Below are 6,000 nucleotides of genomic sequence, written 5' to 3'. Positions count from 1 at the left end.
GGCACAGGCACGAGCCCCAGAAAAGGGCCGTGCACCATTTATACAGCGCTAAAGTGGATTTTCTGGCTTGAGGGTATGAAGCCAAGGACGTCGAGTGTCCTGATAGAGAAGCTTTTCCACTTCCCACAGTTTCCCAGAACCTGGCATCCCAGGGCCCGTTGGCGGCTCCTGTTATTAGCGCTCCAGATGTTCGGCTGAGCTGAGACTCTGCTTTCCAGATGTTGGGCACCTCTGTTCTCACGTGTGGGACCACCAGCCCTTCTGCATGATGAAAGAGGAGAATGTGGTGGTGGTGGTCAGACCTGGGAGACGCTAGGAAAGTCTGGTGAAGTGGATTCTTGAAGAGTAACTGATTAAACCCTCACTCGGGAGGGGGCCCCACTCTCTACAATAGAGGTGTGTGTACGTTAAGCATAGATGGGAAGACCGGAAGCCCAGGCCGGTGCCTCTGGAGCCGCAATCGGGTTCAAAGGATAAATGATGTAGCCCATGGATCCCTGGCGGCCATCCTATTTTATAGAGATCTGTTTGTATGATTTTTAAGTCTTTGTTGTATTTACTAGTCTGCAAGCTCCAGGGGGTCAAGAGCTATGATTGTCTCCCCAGGGCCTAGTGTAGTGCCACCCCCATCATAGGGACTCAGCACATGTTTGTTCAAAAAACACCAACTCCTGTAAGTCCTGAGCATGCTCTCTTGGGCCATCCACCAATGACGTCAGTTCATTCACCCCAGAACCAAGCATCCGTGGTTAACCTCCCCCACCAAGACCAAACTGCAGCCTTTGTGTCTCCAAGGCATCAGCTTGCTGCCCTACCTCTTTGGTGGATCTTGCCCATTACACAAGAGCTGAGGACACAAATGTATCCCAGGAGGGGGCTGGAGAGATGGCTCAGCGGTTGAGAGCAGTTGCTGCTTTTGCAGAGGATCTGGGTTCAGTTCTCAGCACCTACATGACGATTCACAATCATCCACAACACCAGTTTCGAGGGAGCCTCTTCTGACCTCCTCAGGTACTGGGCACTCATGTAGCGCACACATACATGCATAAAATAAAATTAACAAAGCTGATTTTTAGAAAGGGAGGAAGGAAGGAAGACTCTGAAACTACACTAGCTGCTGTCCCTATGCCTCTCTGACCTTTCACCCTCAACTCTTGGACACCCTACCACTGCCACCCTAAAGGCCCTTGGTATGACCACATTCGCTAGAACTTTCTCCTATGGTTCCCAAGGGGGCCTGGGTTGTTTCAAATGCACTCTAGCCCACTCCCCCAACAGGCCCGGAGTTTCTCTTCACAGGCCAGAGTCCGTCCTTTCCCAAGAACTTCCCACTTTCACTGCTGAGGATAATAATGAGGAAAAGCTGATAACTAGCGGGGGGGGGGGGTATGGAAATGGGGTGAGATCTAGGACTTAAAAAAAGAAAAAAAGTGGGAGTGGGCTGGCTGCTAATTGAAAGGAGCATGAGAGCAAATGACAGACTAGATGGAGAAACAGGGGTTGGCCCAGGCAACAGCGGAGAGGCCCACACAGATGGACACCAGCGGATAGAGGACGCAGGGGGAGCCGGGTGCTGGAGGCTGGGGTCGGGCTAGAGGAGAGCTGGGAACCCCGAGGCACCCTGGCCGGACGACGACGTGGCTGCGAGCCCGCCCGCGCTGCCCAGCCGCCGCCGCCGCTGCCGTCTGTCGCAGGCCGCCCGCCCCGAGCCTAGGCCGTGGGGCTCACAGGCGGCCCTGAGAGGTGGCGGCGGCGGCGCTAGGGAAGCCGGGGCGAGAGGCAGCGCGGCGCTAGGGAAGCCGGGGCGAGAGGCAGCGTAGCCGCGTGTGTGTTTTTATTATTATTATTATTTCTGATTAAAGAGGAATTCATCTCGTATCTGCCTCCTGCCAGGGGCCGAGGCGCCGCCATTGGGGTTAACGGTGCGGAAGAATACAAAAAAATTTCATTGAGGAGGATTATAAAAGTTACTAGCTGGAACATTAACAGAAGAGTAACTTGTAAAAAATGCAATATTACAATATTCACAAGGACGGCAGAGCGTGGTAAAGCTATAAAATTCAACATTAAAATCTTCCACAGCCTAGATAACCTAGTTAACAAACATGGTATTGGAACTACTTTTCTATTGGAGATGAGGGAGACGGGTGCTGGGGGCTGATCACAACTCGGCTGAGGGCGGGGTGGGGGCGGGGCGGCCTGGGCTAGCCCCGCCTCTCTCCTGACTCAGTTTCCTCCACAGGAAAATGGGCATAACCAGAACTCTCCTGGGGGGGGGGGGAAACGCCTGAGGGAAGCACCTCCAAACCTCAAATGAGTTTGCACATTTGTGAGGTTATTTCTTCTGTGGTGTATTGAGTGAAGCAGAGAATTCAGTATGGATTTAGAGTTCCTGCATTGGATGTATCTCTCTCTATAGCTGCAGGAAATGTGAATAAAATGTATTAAGAAAGGATTTAATGACTGTGTCTCTATACATGGAGAACAAATACATGGTATGTGCGTGTAAATAGGGTATGCAGGGTAAATGAACTGTGTGCTCACAATATGCATGTGAAATAAATGAGCCTCTGTGTGTAATATATGTGTGTATGCACAGTATGTGTGGGTAAGATATAAGTCTAGGTATCATAGGAGCATAGGGACTGAGTGCACGTCTGTATGGTGTGTTCATGTACAGTACATGTATTTTGTGTAAGCACAGTGTATATTTTCCAAGAGGTTATATGTTTCTGGCTTCATGTGCAAACGTATGCAGATGCATACATAAAAAGCTGGGTGTAGTTTTTAATAGAGGGTAAGTCCAAATATTATCAAAAGTATGATTGCTGTGTATGCATAACATGTATGCATAGACAGTACTTGAGATGTGATACATGAGTGTGCAGTGCATGTGTACAGGGCATGTGCACCTAAGCGTGATGTGAGTATAAATAAGCAAAGGGGATGACTATAGATGCAAGTGCTTAAATATTATGGGTATATGCCTATATCTGTAGTGCATAAGTATTTGAGCAGAATACATATGCATAAAAAGTATATGTGTGTGGGGCTGGAGAGATGGCTCAGTGGTTAAGAGCAAAGGCTGCTCTTCCAAAGGTCCTGAGTTCAATTCCCAGCAACCACATGGTGGTTCACAACCATCTGTAATATGATAGGATGCCCTCTTCCAGCCTACAGGTGTATATGCAGCCAGAGCACTGTATACATAATAATAAATAAATAAATCTTTTTTTAAAAAAAGTATATGTGTGTGTATGAAAAACACATAGACATGTGAGCTGACAGAGTGTGCACCTGCAGACACCCTGCAGTCTACCAATCCCTAAGCATGTGGTGATTAAGAGCACAGATTCAGGGGACATATTTTTAACTGCATGTACTTTTCTGTGTGCTAAGTCTATGTATGACTTTGGACAAGCAGCCTCTAGATGTTGTAGGGTCGCTTTGTGCGGAATGGTGACAGTGCTTATTTCACGGGGCTGCCATCAGGGTTTGACGAGTTAAAACTTGCTGTGGTGGAAGTAGAATTGGCTGGTGCCCTGAAAACGTTCAAAACATATAAATAGGTGGCCTTCCTGGCCAAAGGAGTGTTCAAGGTGTGAGTAAGAACCTAGGGATTGGGGCTGAGGGGTGGCTCAGAGGCTAAGGACACTGACTGATCTTCCAGCAGTCCTGTCCTCGGCTAAATTCCCAGCAACCACAGGTGGCTCACAACCATCTATAATGAGATCTGGTGCCCTCTTCTGGTGGGCAGGGGTACATGTACTCCGAACACTGTATACATAGCAAATAAATACATCATCTAGGGATTAGGAGCTGGAGAGATGGCTCAGCATAGGCTTCTCTTGCAGAGGACCTAGAGTTGGCTCTCAGAACCCACAGGATGGCTCACAACTGCCTAGAACTCCAGTTCCAGAGGATCAGATGCCCTCTTCTGGCCTCTCTGGGCACAGATGTGGTGCAGACATACACGTAGGCAACACTCATACACACAAAATTAAATTTAAGAATCCTGAAATGAATCCGTTATCCTGGATTGCACAGCACGTGGGAGGCAGAGGCAGGTAGATCTCTGTGGGTTTGAGGTCCGCCTGGTCTACAGGTACAGTTCCAGGCCAGCCATGGCTACATAGCGAGACCCTGTCAGTAGTAGCAGATTATTCTTGATTCTCTGGGTAGGCCTTATGCCATCAGAAAGAGATTTGCAGAAGAAAACCCAAACATAAGGAAGGAGAAAAGAGAACAAAAGCATAGGCAGAAATGGTGCCACCATGACCTATGGGATATGGGTGGCTTCCGGGAGATTCAAACAAGCAAACAAATTCTCCCACAAAGAATTGAGAAGAAGTTAATCTCCCACTAACACAGTTTAAGATTCAGAACCTAAAAATGTAAGACAACAAATGTGATGTTTAACATGCTCACAATTTGGGCTGGGAAGATGGCTTAATGTTCAAGTGCGCTTGCATTCAACGCCCTTTTCTGGCTTCCTCAAGCACTAGGCCACATGTGGTGCAGAGACATACATACAGACAAAACACCCATACACATAATAAAATAATAAAGTGTTTAAAAAGACGGTAGCAATTCGTTATGGCAGAAAGAGGAAATGAATGCACTAATAATGTACTTAGAACAGTGTCACATGTATTATAAGTACCTTGTAAGTGTTTGTAAAATAAATTCTTAAGAGGTAATACTTAAGGCCGTAGGGGAGGCCAAACACCTAGTTGCCCGACTTGTCTTTTCATCTAAGGCTGTCTCTGTCTGCCCTTGGTCTGCTGATCTGGATCCCGCCAGAGCTTTTGTTTGGCCAACAGAAGCGTGGATGTGGGTGAGCAGGGTTGGAAAGTTCCTTCAATGCCTGCCTTCTTGTTCTTCCTTGGTCTTGTGCGGAGTGTTGGGGTTAATGCTAGATGCCTAGAGCAAGAGAAAAGATGGAGAATGGGGGGAGGGGTAATTCTGCTTCATTTGGTCTTTGACCAGACTTGACAGAAGGACAAAGGCATTGTGGGTGAACTTGGAGCCTTTGGAGCCACTAGAGTAGAGGCAAGTCATTGAACACAGAATGTGACAACAGTCGTGCTCCAGCTGCCAATGGGACGGGATGAGTTCTTGCTTATAAGTCATGGCTCTCCCGTTACACCCCCACCACTAGATAGGATAGCTTCCTCCATCTCCAGTCTTTATTTATGGTTTCTCCTCTAGTTCCTAGATGGAGGCATTGCTGGTGATGATGGGATGGTTTGGTCTGAACCCAGTTGCTCCATGTCCTTCCAGCTAAGGTTGATAGGATACAGCTGATGAGATGTCAGCTAATCAGCTTCCTAAAAGTGGATGTTTTAGGTTAGTTCTTTTGTTTTAATTTTTTTAAAAGTTTGTTTGTTTGTTTGTTTTTTCAAGACAAGGTTTCTCTGTGTAGCCTTGGCTGACCTGGACACGCTTTGTAGACCAGGCTGGCCTCAAACTCAGAGATCCACCTGCCTCTGCCTCCGAGTGCTGGGATCACAGGCCTTCACCACCAGGGCTGGATTTGTCTAATTTTTTGATATGAGGTCTCATGTGAGTCAGGCTGTATGTGTGTGAGGTGACATATGAGCCCCTGTGATGTCGTTCACAGAGGGGGAGCACTAATTCCTCCTGGTTTTTTTTTTTTTACAGCGGGAAGAAGAATTTGCTCCACATTCACTTATCAATAACACCTGGAGTTCCAGAGTCGCACATGCACGTTTACTTAGAAGACAGCTGCCTCTCATTGCTTTCAGGCATAGGGCAGTCCAGGCATGTAAGAAAGAAGGGACACTGGCAAACTGTCTTGTTTAGCACAGAAGAAGCTGTGGGCTTAGTCTCCAGCACCATAAACACAACACAACACACACACACACACACACACACACACACACACACACTTAAAATTTAAAAATGTATAGTGTTCTCTCTGTGTATTAAAACAGTTCAAGAGTTAGAAAACCCACGTAAGGGCTGGGCATGGTGGCA

The sequence above is a fragment of the Acomys minous genome, assembly GCF_964271855.1.
Source record: "Acomys minous genome assembly, chromosome: 2".
NCBI classification, from domain to species: Eukaryota; Metazoa; Chordata; class Mammalia; order Rodentia; family Muridae; genus Acomys; species Acomys minous.
Note: the sequence above shows the minus strand (reverse complement) of the source record.